We start from the raw sequence: 19,618 nt of genomic DNA, 5'->3' as shown, positions 1-19,618 counted from the left end.
AACCGGGGTCTCAGTGTCTCAAACCAAGGTTGCCTAGACCTGTTGTCATCTTTTATTCTGGCTGGCACATACAAGCTTTATACTCTCAAAAATTCGCTTTTGAAGGCCTCCCACTCACCAAATACACTTTTGCTAGAAAACAGTCTGTCCCAATCTACATTTGTCAGACCCTTTCTGATACCATTAAATTTGGCCTTACTCCAGCTTAGAATTTCAAACCATGGACCAGACCTATATTTTAGCATATTTACTAAAACCAATGCAAAGTGTTCCCATACACAAACTTCTGTTACCTGCCCTGTTCTATTCTCTAATAGCAGATCAAATATTGCACACTCTCTCACTGGGACTTCTATGTACTGAGTAAGGAAACTTCTCTGAACACACTTGACAAACTCTATCCCATATAGTTCTTTATAGTATGGGAGCCCCAGTCAATTTGTGGAAAGTTAAAATCGCCTACTATAACCTGGTTTCTTGCAAATTTGTTCCTCTAAATCCCTTGGACTGTTAAGTGGTCTGTAACATAGCCTCTTTAATGTGGTCATACCTCTTTTTATTTCTCCGTTTCACCCATAATGCCTCACTGCCATTTTCCCAGGCTAGTAACACCACTCTCCTTTAATCCCTCCCATTCTGTTGCATCTAAAACAACTGAATGTTGAGCTGCCAGCCCTGCCCCTCCTGCAACTAAGTCTCACTAATTTCCAGAATATCACAATTCCAGGTGTTGATCTGTGCCCTTGTCCATCATCTGCTTATCTAATTCTCTTAAACCACCCCTGGCACATTCTAGGAACCCATTCTTTTTATATAAAGGCTTTACCTATACATCTTTGAACTTTTCACCTCTTACCTTGCATAGTGCCCTCTAATATTAGACATTTTGACCCTGGGGGGTGGGGGGGTGGAGAAAAGATACTGGCTGTTGGTTCTATCTGTTCCTTTCATAATCTTAATCCTCTATCAGCTATCCCATCATCCACTCCACTCCAGGTTTGTCCAAGCTCTCTTTGCAGCACATGCCCTCCAGCCCAGGCAGCATCTTGGTATGGTAAACCAATTCTGTACTGTCTCTCGAGCCTCTACATCCTTCCTATAACAGGGGGACCAGAACTGAATGCAAAACACCAGATGTGCCTAACTAGAATTTTATAAAGCTGCAATATAGCTTCTGTCTTGAACTCAATGCCTTGAATAACAAAGACAAATAATCCATATGCTTAATAACTAACAAACTCTTCTCAGGGTACCAGCTATCAATTTTAAGCAACATTTTAATGACAAATTCTGCCATCTTCAGGGATGATGCCTACATCTGACTAGTCCGGTGGTGTATATATACCCCTGTCGGCCGTCCCTCCAGATTGGTTAGTCCTCATCCAATCAGGTTTTTGGTGTCCCACCTTGTTTACAATGGAATTCCAGTTCTTAGAGTGAGACCTTCGTCTTTGTTAAGATCCTTTCCTCTAGTTTTATTTCAATGGCTTCCTTCACCAGGCGGTCCCAGAAGCCACTGGCTGCTACCGTTGATTTCTCCAGGAAACCCAAATGGATACACATCCTATGCTCCTTGATGCAGATTTCCACCATGTGCCCTATCTGGCCAGGGATGGTAGCTAGGACTAGATGTGCCTAGGCATCAGCCCTGATGAAGATGGCAGTTTGTCATTGAATCATTGGTTAAAATCAATACTTGTCCTTGGCCGGTAGCCCAAGAAGAGTTTATTTATCATATATTCCAGGAAAGCACTAGATGCTTTTTCAATCCATATGCTTCCTTTACCACCTTATCAACTTGTCAGCCATCAGGCAGCTATGGACTTGGACCCAAAGATCCTTCTGTACATTAAAACTTATGGCTCCTTCCTTTAACTATATACTGGCCCTTTTATTTAATCTTCCAAAATGCAATATTTCATATTTTGGCTCAATTAAACTCCCATCTAAGATTGCTTTGCCCACATCTACAACTGATCCTTTGGCAATCATCTACACCAGGGGTTCACAAACTTTCTTATGCCATAGACCATTATCATTAAGAAAGGGGGTCCATGGATCCCAGGTTGGGAACCTCTGCTCTACACTATCCACAACACCTCACATTCTTTGTACTGTCTGCAAACTTACTAGCCCTTTCATCTACACTACCATCCAGGCTATTTATATGTATCATAAACAGCAGAAGTCCAGGACAGATCCCTGTTAAACACCACTAGTTAGACTTCCAGCCAGAATAATTCCTGTCCACCACTACCCTTTGTCTTCATGGGGAAGCCAATTCTGAATCCAAAATGCCAATTAATTAGATCCCAAGCACCTTAATTTTCTGGCTGAGCCTACATGAGGGACCCTGTCAAATACCTTTCTAAAATCTATGTTGTCAATATCTGCTTTGTCCTATGCTCTCAATCAAGTTAGTTAGATGAGACTTGTTCTGCACAAAGCTGTGCCAACTGTCCCTAATATGGCCAAATGTTCATAGATTTTTATTTCTAAGAATCCTCTCCAGTAACTCCCCTACCATAGATACGAGACTTGCCTGTCTATAGTTTCCAGGGTTGTCCCTATTTCCCCCAGGTTGAATAAAAGAACAACATTAGCCACTTACCAGTCTTCAGGACTTTACCATTGGTTACAGAAGATGTAAATGTCTTGGTCAATGCCCCAGCAATCTTCTCTTCTCTGTAACCCGGGATATGTCCCATCAGGCCCCGGAGACTCATCTACCTTAATGTTCTTTAAGAGACCCCACACTACCTCCTTTATCTTGATGCCCTAGCATATTAGAATACTCCACACTGACCTCACTACTCCATGGCCTCCTACAGATGCAAAGTACCCCATCTGCATCTTGGGACTCCAAGCACATGTTCCCTTGTTTATCCTTGAGTGGATCTACCCTTTCTCCAGTTATCATCTGCCTCATCAGATGTGTGTGAAATACTGGTCACTTTCTACAATTCTTATCTATCTGTTTGGGGGCTCAAAGCAGGGTAACTTGTTCTAAAACCTTAATATAAAAGCACTGGTTCATTCTCAGCTGAAACAAAGTGTAATTTTAATGCATAGTAATGGTTCATTTAAAGAAATATGTAAAGGCCTTGAAGTGTAAAAGGGAGATTTGCTTATATAGAGAATATGCCACAATATATACACTGGTGTGTGTATATATAGCAGCTGTACATATACAAAGTAGCTGGAGTTGTTCTCCTTGGTGCTGAAAAATTTAAAGAAAAACATTTTTGCATTGTTTCTCATGCAATTGGGTCAGAGCTGTTGGAATCCCTCTGGAGTTAGGAGGTTATGCGTAGATAAGTATGGATTAACTAACATAACCAATCTTCAGGGAATAAAACCTATACATAATTTAACTTGCAACTCACCACCCACCATTGTCGGAGGAACTCGGGTCAGGCAGCATCTGTGGATTATTTTAATATCGATTCTATATAATGTTTCACTGTATCAATTGCAAGAAGATGAATCTCAGATTAGTGTATGGCGGCATATGTATATTGATCATTTGTTTTGAACTTAGACAGTTGACATTTCAGGCCGAGATGCTTCATCAGGGACTTCCAGCTTCCAGCTGATACTTTGTCACTAGACAAACCCAATGATTGGGTGTGGGACATTCTGATACCATCCCATTGAAACTACAAAGGGAAAGATAACGGATGTACATTGTTAGAGGTGTATCCATGTCATTTAGGGCACAGTTCAGGATGGGTCTGTTTTATCATTTAATCTGGTTAATTGTATATTCATGGATCCAATCCTCATCACTAACAAAGTGGGTATACAGTATTTCTTGAGTTTGTACTCAAAGGCTTTTGGAACAGACACCAATAGAAAATATTCTAGGGAGTTCTGCTAGTTGGGATGAGCTGCCAAGTTAAACATATAGTTTTGTATATAATCTGACTATTACCTAAATGTTAAAATATGTGATTAAAGCAATTGAAATTGAAGTTTATTTATTGAGGTACAGAGCAGAGTAGGCCCTTCCAGCCCTGAGAGCTGAGCTGCCTAGCAACCCCCAATTAATCCTTATCTAATCATGGTCAATTTACAATGACTGATTAATCTATTAACAGGTATGTCTTGGGACTATGGGAGGACACAACAGTAAATTTAAAAACTGCAATAAATATAAATACATAAGATAGCTTGTATACATTGAGTGTAGAACCATATAGTGATGCAAGACACAGGAGTATCTGTACATAAGGTACTGTGTCAGTGACAGGAAACGTCTTTTTCTTCCCCCTGCAAGGGAGAGGGTTGGGGTTTTGATATTATCATCACTGTTTTTTGTGAGAGGGAAGGGAAGAGGTTGGAGTTTTGGGGTTTTTGATGTTCCAGCTGCCATGTTCCATATGGGTAATCTTAGATTTTTGTGCGAGGGAGGAACTTTGGGGATCGAGGGTTTTGGGTCTGAGTTTTGTTTTTTTTTCATGTCGGGGGGGGAAGGAGGAGTTGATGTTTTTAGAAACATAGAAACATAGAAAATAGGTGCAGGAGTAGGCCATTCGGCCCTTCGAGCCTGCACCGCCATTTATTATGATCATGGCTGATCCTCCAACTCAGAACCCAGCCCCAGCCTTCCCTCCATACCCCCTGACCCCCGTAGCCACAAGGGCCATATCTAACTCCCTCTTAAATATAGCCAATGAACTGGCCTCAACTGTTTCCTGTGGCAGAGAATTCCACAGATTCACCACTCTCTGTGTGAAGAAGTTTTTCCTAATCTCAGTCCTAAAAGGCTTCCCCTCTATCCTCAAACTGTGGCCCGTCGTTTTTCTTTTGACAACACACATTTTTTTGTATTTCGTGACTATCTGCAGAAGATGAAGATCGGAGTTGTATCGTACATGCATACTTTGACAATGAACTGTACCTTTGAAATGATGAAGTATTGGTGGTGGGGGAGGGTCTGGTTAACGGGCGGAGGTGTTGATTAGCGTTGCCACTTGGGGAAGATGACCGTTTCTGAGTCTGGTAGTCCTGGGATGGACACTACACAGCCTCCTCCCTGATGGGAATTGGACAGCCATCCGCACAGAGCAGGATCCTTCATGATGTTTCTGGCACCCTGCTGTATATTTACTGGATAGCAGATAGGGTGCTGCCAGTGACACACTGGGCTGTTTCGACCACCCTGTAGCAGAGACTTCCTGTCCGTAGCAGTGAGGTTTCCATACCATGCAGTGATGCAGCATGTTAGAATCTCTCCACTGTGCATCTGTAGTAATGTGTCTAGTCCAGCTCTCTTCAGCCACCTCAAGTAAATGCATTTGTCAGCTTTCTTGATTCTATAGAATATGTTCTGAGACCATGATAGGCTGAACACCTTTTCCCCCTATCACCTCCCTCTGGTGCTCTTCCTCCCTTTTCTTTCTTCCACGGCCTTCTGTCCTCTCCTGTCTGACTCTTCCTTCTCTAGCCCTGTATCTCTTTCACCAATCAACTTCCCGGATCTTTATCTTCCCCTCCCAGTTTTAACTATTGCCTTGTGTTTCTCCCTCCTCATCTTCTTTACTCCTGTCCTGCTGAAGGGTCTTGGCCCGAAACATCAACTATACTCTTCTCCAAAGGTGCTGCCTGGTCTGCCGAGTTCCTCCACCATCTTGTGTTTGTTGCTTGGATTGCCAGTGTCTGCAGATTTTCTCTCGTTTGCGCCAGGAATATGTGGGACAGTATGGACCCAAGGCTGCGGGGGGTGGAACAGCGGTTACTTGTGGGAATGAAGAGAGAGTATGAAGAGAGAGATCACTGCTTTAAGGGGGGGGGGGTCAGTGAGGCAGCAACTGGTGGTGGGGGGGCAGTGAGAGTAACCGGGGAATGACAAAGCTAGTGGTTCAGAGACCTGATGAGCCTGCCAAGGATTATACAGAGTGTAAATATCGAGCGTATGAGGAATACTCAGTGTTGGACAGATCCAGTGAATCTTCTTGAAAATGCTGAAGAAAGGCCTGAACTCAGCCACCAGGATTATTTAGACTTGGAGATAGCAGTGGGATTGACCTACCTGACAATAATATCATGGGCTGGGTAGATAGATCAGAGGATGGGGAAGAGAGGTCATAAGGTGGCTGCAGTAGATCTAGCAGCCATGAAGGCACAGAGGATGACTTCTGTGTGCCAGCAACCGGGGCATCTAGCAAGGGAGTGCTGGAGTAGACAGAAAAATAAAGCAAATGAGATTGTAGCTGTGGCCTCTTTGGCCTTGGTTGGAGGCAGTGCCCTACAAAGCGAAGGAAAGTGTGCAAGGCACCCTCCAAAATGGGCAGAAACTACAGCAGTGCCCCCGTCTTTCCAATCTGACTGCCGACCAGATTATCGAGTTGGTGAAGACAGCATCCCAGTCAGGTAATCTGGCAGGCTCCAGCCTCCAACCACGTCACCCATGGGTGTACACAAGAGCTCTATTAGGTGTCGTGGTAGCGTAGTGGTTAGTGTGATGCGATTAGTTAGGGGTGTCGGAGTTTGGGCATTCACTCTATGACTGCACAGGGTTCCCTCGGTGCTTTGGTTTCCTCCCACAGTCATAAAACATACTCGTTAGTAGGTTAACAACAGGAATTCTGCAGATGCTAGAAAAGCAACACACATCAAAGTTGCTGCTGAACGCAGCAGGCCAGGCAGCATCTGTAGGAGGAGGTACAGTCGACGTTTCAGGCCGAGACCCTTCATCAGGACTTCATCTGACGAAGGGTCTCGGCCTGAAACGTCGACTGCACCTCTTCCTACAGATGCTGCCTGGCCTGCTGCGTTCACCAGCAACTTTGATGTGTGTTGCTCGTCAGTAGGTTAATTGGTCATAGTTAGTTGTACTGTGATTATGTTTGGGATAATTAGGTGGGTTGCTCAGTGGTGCGTTTCATTGGGCCAGAAGGGTCTGGCTGCTTTGTACCTCTAAATAGTAGACAGGGACAATGAACATGTATGATCCTCCGAACAGACAGCAGCCCCAAGTAAGGACAGGAGACAGGACAATTTATTGAATCATGTCCGGAGATCCCAAAGGTAGGGGCCAATGCGGTCGAGAGCTGTTAAAAGTAGTGCAGCGGCCTGCTGAGGCAGCGACAATTGAAGACATAATACAACGTGTGCAGATTACAGGGCAAAAAAACATTAGACAACAGAAATTGAGAGTATACAGAAAGAATCAACAAATGCCAATTTAGTAAGATTCTGTGGAGATGTGAAAGACCACTATAACCAAGAGTTAACACATTGTGGGATGGAGTAAAGCAGCAACTATGTATTGTTGATGTGAGAGAGAGAGAGAGAGAGAGAGACAGAGACAGAGAGAGAGACACAGAGAGAGACACAGAGAGAGACAGAGAGAGAGATAGAGACAGAGACACAGAGAGACAGAGAGAGACACAGAGACAGAGAGAGAGACAGAGAGAGACACAGAGACAGAGAGAGACACAGAAAGACAGAGAGACAGAGAGAGAGAGACAGAGAGAGACACAGACAGACAGAGACACAGAAAGACAGAGAGACACAGAGAGACAGAGAGACTGACAGAGACAGAGAGAGACAGAGAGTGAGAGAGACACAAAGGGAGACACAGAGAGACAGACAGAGACACAGATACACAGAGAGACACAGAGAGGGACAGAGAGAGAGAGACAGAGAGACACAGAGAGAGACACACAGAGAGATAGACAGACAGAGAGACAGAGAGAGAGACACACACAGAGAGACACGGAGAGACACAGAGACAGAGACAGACAGACAGAGACAGAGAGAGAGAGAGAGAGACAAAGACACAGACAGAGAGACAGACAGAGATAGACAGAGAGACACAGAGAGAGAGAGACAGAGACACAGACAGAGAGACAGACAGAGAGAGACAGAGACAGAAAGAGAAAGAGAGACAGAGACACGGAGAGGCAGAGACACAGAGAGACAGAGACAGAGACAGACAGAGACAGAGAGCGACAGAGAGACAGACAGAGAGAGACAGAGAGACAGAGAGAGAGAGAGAGAGACAGAGACAGACAGAGAGAGACAGTGACAGAGACAGAGACAGATAGAGAGACAGACAGACAGACAGAGACACAGAGACAGAGAGACACAAAGACACAGACAGAGAGACAGAGACAGACAGACACAGAGTGAGACACAGAGAGACAGAGAGAGAGAGAGACAGTGAGAGACAGAGACACAGAGAGAGACAGACAGACAGAGAGAGACAGGGAGACAGAGAGAGACACAGAGAGAGACAGACAGAGACATACAGACAGAGAGAGAGAGAGACAGAGAGACACAGAGTCACAGAGAGAGAGACACAGAGAGAGACAGAGGCAGAAAGAGACAGAGAGAGAGAGAAACAGAGACAGGGACAGTGACAGAGAGAGAGACAGAGAGACAGACAGACAGAGACAGACACACAGAGACAGAGACACAGTGAGAGACAGAGAGAGAGGCACAGAGACACACACACACACACGCACAGACAGAGACAGACAGAGAGAGAGAGACAGAGACAAATAGACACAGAGAGACACATAGAGACACAGAGAGAGACAGAGACGGAGACACAGAGACAGACAGAGAGAGAGACACAGAGAGAGAGAGACAGAGAGAGAGACACACACAGAGACACAGAGAGAGAGAGGCAGAGAGAGAGACAGACAGAGACAGAGACAGACACACAGAGACAGAGACACAGTGAGAGACAGAGAGAGACAGAGAGAGAGGCACAGGGACAGACACATACACACGCACAGACAGAGACAGACAGAGAGAGACAGAGAGAGAGAGAGACAGAGAGAGAGGCACAGAGACAGACACACACACACGCACAGACAGAGACAGACAGAGAGACAGAGAGAGAGAGAGACAGAGACAAATAGACACAGAGAGAGACACATAGAGACACAGAGAGAGACAGAGACGGAGACACAGAGACAGACAGAGAAAGAGACAGAGAGAGAGAGAGACAGAGCGAGAGAGAGAAAGAGACAGAGTGACACAGAGAGACACACACACAGAGACACAAAGAGAGAGACAGAGAGAGAGAGAGAGACAGAGATAGAGAGGCACAGAGAGAGACACACACATGCACAGACAGAGAGAGATAGAGAGAGACACACACATGCACAGACAGAGAGAGATAGAGAGAGACACACACATGCACAGACAGAGAGAGACGGAGAGAGAAACAGAGAGAGAGAGACACACACACAGAGACACACAGAGACACACAGAGAGACAGAGAGAGACAGAGAGACACAGAGAGAGAGACAGAGAGAGAGAGAGACAGACAGACAGAGACACAAAGAGAGAGAGAGACAGAGAGACACAGACAGAGAGAGAGAAAAAAAAACATGGTCCTCCCACAGCCAAGCAACCAAGTCATGGTAAGCGAGCTGTCTGAAAAGGCAGGCTTTGCTCTGGGTGGATAGGACCAAAGGTGGATCTCCGGACAAATGAAGCCTCTGTCTGTGTACAGAGCAGTGAGGCAGCCAGTGGAAACATTGGATCAGGTTAAATATCACCTCCCCTCCCTCCACTTCCTTACTCTGACTCCTCATCTTTTTTTTCCCAGTCCTGATGAAGGGTCTCAGCCCAAAATATCGACTGTTTACTCTTTTCCATAGACGCTACCCGGCCTGCTGAGTTCCTCCATGATTTTATGTGTGTTGTTTGGACTTACAGCATCTGCAGATTTTCTCTTCTTTGTGACAGTTATACCTGATAGTTTCAGTTATCATAAACTGAGTGGGCAAAAATTGGATGTGATGTATACCACAGTTGTCCAACTGGGAAAGAGGCAACAAGCAAAGTTTATGAAGGACAAAGCTGCATTTTAAAGACTTCTTTAAATTAAGAGTATGTATCCAAGAAGAGAATGATAGGGATGATAGCATAGATGTACAAACATAGTAGTGGGTAATTGGGAGGGGGATCCTCAGTGAAGGACTTTTTCACTGCCCTGCTTATCCTTAACATATCCTCCTTTGTTCCAGGAAGACTTTAAGGATCATTCTGGGGTAATGAAATTATGGGTTAACTTAAATGAGAGCCAGTCTTCAGGAAGTAAAATTTGTACATAATTGACGAGCGGGGGAAATCTGCAGATGCTGAAAATCCAAAGCAACACACACACACAATCTACTGGAGGAACTCAGCAGGCCAGGCAGCATCTATGAAAAAGAGTAAACGGTCGATGTTTCAGACCAAGACCCTTCATCAGGACTGGAAAGGACTTCACCCTTTCCTTTCCTAATGAAAGGTCTCAGCCTGAAACATTGTAAACACAAAATAATCTGCAGATGCTGGGGTCAAAGCAACACTCACAACACGCTGGAGAAACTCAGCAAATCGGGCAGCATCCGTTGAAATGATCGGTCAATATTTAGAGGTACCTCCCCCCCCCCACTTCTTTATAGGGCCTCTGCCCCTCCCCTCTTCAGTCCTGATGAAGGGTTCCAGCCCAAAACGTGTTGTGAGTGTTAGCCTGAAAGATCGACCGTGTACTCTTTTCCACAGATGCAGCCTGGCCTGCTGAGTTCCACCAGCATTTTATCTGTATATAATTGGTTTCAGAGTAACAGAAGGTAACAGAAGCCACAGAGTAACAAAAGTTCAATGATTGGGTGTGGGACATTCTGATTCTGTCCCAGTAAAACTTCACAGGAGAAGACAACAGATGAATGTTCCTGCTGTTGGCACATTGTTATAGGTGTTATTATCATCTTCATCATCACTGTGTCGTAATACATGGGCGATCATGGTCCTATGAATATGATTGTTCTTGGCAAATTTTCCTACAGAAGTAGTTTGCCATTGCTGCCTTCTGGGCAGCATCTTTACAAGATGGGAGACCCCAGCATCATCAATACCCTTCAGAAATTATCTGCCTGGCATCATTCGTCGCATAACCAGGACTTGTGACATGTACCAGCTGCTCATGCCACCATCCATTACCTGCTCCCACGGCTTCATGTGATGCTGATTGGTTGGGGGAGGGGGCGTATGCGGGGTGTAAATCAGGTACTACACCTTGCCCAAGGGTGACCTGCAGCCTAGCGGAGTGAAAGAGTGCCTCGCACCACCTTTGGTAGAGACGTAACTCCACTTTGCCACCCTGCTAAAAGCGTATCCCTGCCATTTAAGACACAGTTCAGGACAGTTCTGTTTTTTTTTTCACTTAATCTTCTGTTCTGAATCGTTGTGTATTCACGAAGCCATCGCTCAACACTAATGTTATTTTGTACATATTTTGGGTGTCTGGAGTTTGCACTCTGAGGCGTTTGTAACAGATACCAATAATGAATATTCAATGAGGTTCCACGTTGCGATGTGCTACTGTTGTAAAGATCTAATTCTGTAAATTAACCTGATTATATTCAAGCTCTACAGATCTCTTCTGTTTACTTAATCTAAAATATGCTCCCATCCATTCATGCATTTCTGAATTATGAAATGGACTGAGTACCAATCGCACATCAGCCTTTTTAGGACTGTATCATATGAGCAGGTGAGTGGATACATTAGAGAATTTTATCAAAGATGACGCGGGAAGCATGGAAGCAGCTTCCCGCTCCAATTTTGATGAGACTCAATGGGAAAATTAGATTCACAACAAAAGTGTTGCTAACAAATGTAAATAAAGATGATTATAGGAAGTTGTTGTTTCATGTGGCAGGTGTTCTTCTCTTCACACTTCTAAATGTTTTTGTTAAGCCATTCCTCCAGCTTGCGGCTACACCGATGGACTGCAGCAAAGCCATCTTGGATCTTGGTGATAGGGCATGTTTGGACCAAGTGGAGGACCTAGTGGCCTGGGTCACCACAGGGGAAGCTGGGGTCTTTCAGGCACCCCATTGGTGGTGTTTGTGCTGTTTTGGCATAAGACTAAGACATGAGAGCAAAATTAGGCAATTTGGTCTGCTCCACCATTCAATCATGGCTGATCCTTTTTTTTTTAAACCGCCTCCTCAGCCCCACTCCCTGGCCTCGTAACCTTTGATGCTGTATCCAATCAAGAACCTAGCAAGCTCTGCCTTAAATACACCCAGCAACCTGCCTTCCACAGGTGCCTGTGGTAATTTTGCCAATCAAATTTCCTCAAGTAAGGAGACCAGAACTGCACACAATACTCTGGGTGTGGCCTCACCAGTTCCCTGTACAGTTGCAGCATAACCTCCCTGCTCTTAAATTCAGTCTCTCTAGCAATGAAGGTTAACATTCCATTTGCCTTCTTGATAGCCTGCTGCACCGGCAAACCGACCTAATTCATGCTCAAGCACTAAAGGTTGGTTTAATGCCTCCACAATCTCTACTGCTATCTCTTTCAGAACCCTAGGGTGCAGTTCATCTGGTCCGGGTTACTTTTGTACCGTTAGGTCTTTCAGTTTTTTGAGCATCTTCTCCTTTGTAATAGTAACTGCACTCTCTCATTCCTTCACAAACTTATAACATCTGGCACACTGCTTGTCTTCAACAGTGAAAAATGATGCAAGATACTCATTGAGTTAATTTTCCATCTCCTTGTCCCCCATTATTATTTCTCTGGCCTCATTTTCTAGCAGTCCTATATCCACGCTCATCTCTTATTTTTTACATACTTGAAAAAGCTTTTGCTATCACCTTGATATTGTTTGCTGGCTTGTTTTCATATTTCATCTCTTCCTTCTAATGTTTCTTTTAGTTGCTCTCTGTAGGTTCTTAAAAGTTTCCCAACCCTCTATCTTCCAGCTAATTTTTGCTTTTGTTGTATGCCCTTGCTTTTGTTTTTACATTAGCTTTGACTTCCCTCATCAGCCACGGTTGTACTATTTCTTCATTTTTGGAATACATCTGTCCTGAACCTTCCTCATTTTTCACAGAAACTCAAGCCAGCAGCTCCTTCCAACTTACTTTGGCCAACTCCTCTCATACCACTAATTTCCTTTACTCCACTGAAATACTGCTACATCAGACTTCACTTTCTCATTATCAATTTCAAATTGAACTCACTCAATTATATTATGATCACTAGCTTTTAAGGGCTCTTTTACCTTAAGCTCCCTAATTGCTTCTGATTTATTACATAACACCAAATAGCTGATCCTCTAGTAGTCTCAATGACAAATTGCTCTAAAAGCCATCTCATAGGCATTCAACAAACTCTCTCTTGAGACCCATTACCAATCTGATTTTCCTAATTGAGCTGCATGTTGAAATCTCCCATGTCTATCATAACGTTGCCCTTTTGACATGCCTTTCTCTTTCCTGTCGAAATCTGTGGTTCATATCGCAGCTATGTAATCTGTGGTTCATATCGGAGGCCTGTGTATAAATGCCATCTGGGTCCTTTTACCCTTGCAGTTTCTTAACTCAACCCACACGGATTCAACATATTTCTATTGATTTAATACCATTCTTTCCCAGCAGAGACATGCCACCCCCTCTACCCCCTCTACCTACCCCCTATACAAGGCGTAACACTGGACAGTTGGCTTCAGAGTACACCCATTGCATGTCGACTTCTGAGTCTATTTGTGGCTATCAATTTTTCTCTGGTAGCTGTAGTAAAGCCTGGGAAGAGTGAGTTGGGGTCGTCGAGCAGTTCTCTGCCGGGGAGGTTTGTTTGTGTGCCAGTATTGGTGCCATTCACCGCGTTCGTTATAGGAGTTGAAGTTTTTTCAAGTTATAAAAAGGTGTACTGAATTTGAGTCGGGAAGTTGGCAGAGGATTTTCAAGCAACACGCACAAAAAATGGTAGTGAATGCAGCAGGCCAGGCAGCATCTATAGGAAGAGGTACAGTCGACGCTTTGGGCCAAGACTCTTTGTCAGGACTAATTGAAAGAAGAGATAGTAAGAGATTCTTTGCCAATCAACTTTCCAGCTCTTAGCTCCATCCCTCCCCCTCCTGTCTTCTCCCATCATTTCGGATCTCCCCCTCCCACTTTCAAATCTCTTACTAGCTCTTCTTTCAGTTAGTCCTGACGAAGAGTCTCCGCCCGAAACGTCGACTGTACCTCTTCTTTTAGATGCTGCCTGGCCTGCTGCGTTCACCAGCATTTTTTGTGTGTGTGTTGCTTGAATTTCCAGCATCTGCAGATTTCCTTGTGTGTGGAGCATTTTCAATTAGATTATGACTGGAATATTGTTGGGCATGTTTTGGATATGCTTGTAGAACTTTGCTGAAGCTGTTCTTCTATACATCTCCAGGGGTACTATTCAGTTTATAGCTGCGAGCCATTGGACAGGTGTGGATTTTTGGGCTCCTGAGCTTACTCTCATGGAAGTAAGGAGCTGCGTATTAATGTTGTTTGTGTGAGCACTTCTCTCCCAGCTGGGTGTGCAAAATTCAGCAACTGAGAAACAGAGCTGGCTATATGTTTGTAGGACTGACTGGTTAGCACCCCATTTGCTTCCTGCTATCGTCCTGATCATGGCCATTCTGGATTTTAGCTTCTTTACAACATTTTGAAGGTGGATCTTGTATGACCGTTAGATCTAGTGAGACTCCTAAGTACTTTGGATGTGGATCGTTGGGTAGCTCTTTGTCATTTAGTTTGATATTAAGTTTAAGTTAAACCCTGGCTCCCAAATGGACATACTTACATCTGCTCCTCCAGGACCACACTTCACCACGAATCAGGCCAGCTTTTCAATGTTTACTGGCTCGGTTGTCACCCTGAATAAAAAGGTCCGTGTTCATGTTGCCCAGTGTCCCCCAGGTTGAATAGTATACTAGACTCTACAAGCTCAACACCCAAAGGTAACTTTTCTAACAACAGACCAGCACCAAGATCACTGGAAATTCAGAATGAAATACTATCGCTCGATGTTGAAGGCATGGCAATGGCAAAATGCCTCTCTTAAAATTATAGGAAGTGAAGTGAATCTACTGTATATAGGAAATAAAATCATATCTGAGAGTTTTATAATAAATTCAAGTTCAATTTTAAGTGTCACTCAATCATACATGATTACAGGCCCAAGGTGCAAGACACACTGCCAAAAGTCATATACAACACAAGCCACATATAAGTTATCAATAAATTGCAGTCACACAAAAATGATGTAGTTATTTCAATTAACGACTTGAAAAGTGAAGAATGTTTTTTTTTTAGAAATTTCAGAGATTAGAAAGGGCCTGTTGTGTAATTAAAAATAACAAAAACATGATTATGTACATCAGAGCAAAAATGATACATGTTAATGGAACACCAATTCTGATTTCACCATTGTGGAAACATTCTTATCCTTAAGTCAGTGAGACTGGAATGTAGTCTGATGAGTTCACATCTGGTTATTACCAGCCAAGCACTCTTTCTCCCGGCTCCCTTTGGCTTCTTCAAAGTGAGTATTATCAAAGCTGATTCAACATTTTAACTTCCTGGGAAAAAGGCAAGCTGAAGGCGAAGGTCAGTTTGCTTCCACTCCTGATAACAGCATTCAGATATGCTTCTTGATAATAGTGCATTCCTGAGTACTGGTATCTCAGGAACTTTATCTGCTAACACTATGCAACAGCTATGTCCAATCCTCTTTCGTGCTATTCAGCATGACTGATGTAACTGATTAGTAAGTCCAGTTCAATAGGTTGCATTGAATAAGTCCATAGAATAACTTGAAGTTCAAAGCTCGAAGTAAACTCATGTATTGTCACCGTATACCACTCTGAGATTCATTTTCTTGTGGGCATTCACAGTAAAACAAATAAATACAATAGAATCAGTGGGAAAACTGTACACAAAGACAGACAAACAGTCAATGTACACAGGAAGACAAACTGCAAATGCAACAAAAAGACATAAAAAATAATAATCGGAAAGTAAATACTGATGAGAACCTGAGTTGTAAAGCCCTTGAAAGTGAGGCCACAGGTTGTGGAATCGGTTCAGTGTTGAGGTGAGTGAAGTTACCTACATTGGTTCAGGAGCCTCATTTTTGAGGGATAATAACAGTTTCCTAACCTGTTCATGTGGGACCAAAGGTTCCCAAACCTCCTTCCCGATGGCACTAGTGAGAATTTCATTTCCTGACCATTCAGTTCCATTGTAATTCTTCATATCTCCTCAGCATATTCTTTTCATAATAGATACCAGCTGCATTTTGGTAGTCCAAGTATGGTGTACCTCACAATCTACCTTGTTGTCTACCTGCCTTGTATTTATCCTGCACTGTTATTGTTTTGCCTTACACCTTTTCAATGCACTATTGCAGTGAATTGATCTGTATATACGGTACGTAAGACCAATTTTTAACTGCACCTTGATACATGTGACAATAATAATAACCAATTTACCAATTAGTGACTTTAAAACCTGTTGTTGTAAGAGAAAGAATTCCTGACTTGTGGCCATGTTTTACTTCTATGGATGCTTTAATTGAGATTGGTGTATCAAACAGAAGTAGGAAAGAAGTTATAGGTGATGAGCAGAAGTGCCTATAATTAAGTATTGCAGTCTTTTCAATGTACAAAGCATGGTTTAGGCTCATCTATATTCAGGAGGTAGTTTCAGAAAGCAGCTCACTAAATGGCCCACAAAAATAAAGAGTTTGAGGAAGTGGAGAAGGAAGCCCATAATTGGTCAAAGGTGCTGGAATGGAAGCAGAGAACATATATCATCTAGAAGAGCTGCAGAGAGTTTGATTGTGCAACATAAACCAAAGAAGCTGGAGCCTATTTTATTACAGATCTTCCAAATTGTCAGTGTTTGCAATACAGAATGCCAAAAATCATTCCATTGCCATTTTCTATAATAAATCTACACTCAGTGGCTCTAATGTACCTTATGCACCTCCTACACCTAGTAAGGTGGCCACTGAGTTTATGCTCATGGTCTTTTGCTACTGTGGCCCATCCACATCAAGGCTCAACAAGCTGTGCATTCAGAGATGCTCCTCTGCACACCACTGTGGTAATGCGTGGTTATTTGAGTTACTGTTGCCTTCCTGTCAGCTTGAACCAGTCTGGCTGTTCTCCTCTGACCTCTCTCATTAACAAAGTGTGTTTATCTTCAGAACGGCTGCTCACTGGATTTTTTTTGTTTTGTTTTTCACATCTTTCTCTGTAAACTCTGGAGACTGTTGTGTGTGAAAATCCCAGGAGATCAGCAGTTTCTGAGATACTCAAACCGCCCCATCTGGCACCAACAGTCATCCCATGGGCAAAGTCACTTAGATCACATTTCTTCCCCTTTCTGATGTTTGGTCTGAACAACAACTGAACCTCTTGACTATGTTTTCATTCTTTTATGTATTGCTATTACACCATTGGCTGATTAGATATTTGCATTAACAAACAGGTGTAGCGATCTACCTAATTAAGTGGCCACTGTGTTTGTGTTGTAACATGTTCTGAACTACCTTATTTTATGTATTTTGTTGTGCTGAATCATTTGGTAACATTTATTTTATTGTTCAACTTAACCCTGAGAATGAGTTGACTTAACCTGAGAACTTAACTCTTGCAGGCAATGGTGTCATGTAACTTCCAAATTGGCTTAATCCTTGTTTCCAATGAAGACTGTATGAAGTCATTCCATTGCCACATTCTTCAAGACAATTATGTAGTAACTTGTTTTAAAGTATTTTATGTATTTCAAGGTGCTGAATTGTTTGTTAACATTAGTTTTTCTGAATAGCATAACCTTGAGAAGTTAGAGCCGATTGTATCACAAATCTAACAAACTATCACTGTTTCCAATATAGACTACCGAATGTTAATTCCATTGCCACTTTCTACAAGAAAACTATATAGTAACTTATTTTACGCGTTTTGTGTATTTCATTGTGATGAATTGCTTGCTAAGCAACACACATCAAAGTTGCTGGTGAACGCAGCAGGCCAGGCAGCATCTTTAGGAAGAGGTACAGTCGACGTTTCAGGCCAAGACCCTTCGTCAGGACTGACGAAGGGTCTCGGCCTGAAACGTCGACTGCACCTTTTCCTAGAGATGCTGCCTGGCCTGCTGCGTTCACCAGCAACTTTGATGTGTGTTGCTTGAATTTCCAGCATCTGCAGAATTCCTCGTAATTGCTTGCTAACATTGTTTTTTTTTCCATACAGTTTAACTCTGAAAAGTTAGAACCAATTGTATCATGAAACTAACAAATTATCAATGTTTCCAATATAGACTGCTGAAAGTCATTCTATTGCCACTTTACACAAGAAAACGATGTTGTAACCTGTTCTGAAATATTTTATTTTATGTGTTTCATGGTGCTGAATCATTAGTAACATTAATTTTATTGTGCAATTTAACCCAGAGAACTTAGAAACTATGGTACCATTAAACAGGGCATGAAAGATTACGGGGAAAAGGTAGGAGAATGGGGTTGAAAGGGAAATGGATCAGCCATAATCAAATGGCAGAGCAGGCTTGGTGGGCTGTATGGCCTAATTCTGCTCCAATGTCTTATGGTCTTAAGGTCTAAACTTCTAAATTATCAGCATTTCCAATGCAGATTGCCAGAAGGTCGAAATCACGTTTTACGAAGGAGTCTGAAGGTATTTTTAGTAGGAAATGCAGATCTGAAAATGGGGGATGATGGAACTGGAAATGGTAAAGTAGATAAAGATGTGCAAGGTCAAAGCTGATGAATATACTGACTTGCAATCGGATTCATTACCAAGCTTTCGAATGGTTGTTTAGAATGAAAAACACATGAAGAGTTGAAACTCAGAAGATAAGTGAATGACTTTAAGGAGATATTAGTAGGTGAACTTGAGGAATAACTAGATACAGAGAAGGGAATTTACTTTAGCTGGTAAGCTTTGCTTATCTTCATGAACTGACTGATGGTTGTGGCAAAACTTAACTATTCTCTTTTTTTGTAGAGTTCATGACTGAACTATTGAAGGGTAAAAATCTGAGTGTATTGCAAGCAGTCTTGGATAAAGCTGAGACAAAGCACGTGTATGGAAAGGAAAAAGACTTGCTATACTTCACCTTTTGTGTCACGACTAAAAGGAATAGAACAGTTATTCTGGGGAATAAAAGCTTCACCTTAAATAGACAGGTTGATGTGTTGTGGCCTTGGGAAGCAACTCATGCTAAAAACATTTTGGGACAAATGAAATGATGAGAATTAGTTGGAAATTATATTTGCAGCTTCAATTCATAAAAAAGAATTTCTGTGAGGTTTATTGAAATCATTCAGGCACTGAGTAGGATTTGGCAGCTGGGGCACTTACTGATTGAATTAGCCAAGAAAATATCCAGCAGACTATGCTATTTTGTTTAGAGTGGTTATTTCTCTTAACAAATGTTGAAATTATAGGAAAATCTGATCCAAACTGGTGTCAAAATATGCTTAGCTGCCCATGGTAGTGTTCTGGATCCGTTAATCATTGAACAAATAGTTTATTATATACTCCAAGAATATTAAATGTTGATTAGGTACTTGACATGTCTAAAAGATGATCTTAGTAAAATATGATACTCCTATAAATTTCTGTAAACTGAAGGTCTCAGGTGAAGAAGGACATGTAGGTGATCAGATGAGTTGAGAGTGTCTTTTTCGGATGGAGACAAAGAATGTGTGATCTTAGGAAGACTGAGAGCTGACTAGAGAAAGAGGTTGAAGGTCGAGAGGAAGGGTGAGATGCAGAAATTGAAGAAAAGAGACCCCGTCGACTGGTTCGAA

This window comes from Mobula hypostoma, chromosome 20 (assembly GCF_963921235.1).
Source record: "Mobula hypostoma chromosome 20, sMobHyp1.1, whole genome shotgun sequence".
Taxonomy (NCBI): Eukaryota; Metazoa; Chordata; class Chondrichthyes; order Myliobatiformes; family Myliobatidae; genus Mobula; species Mobula hypostoma.
Note: the sequence above shows the minus strand (reverse complement) of the source record.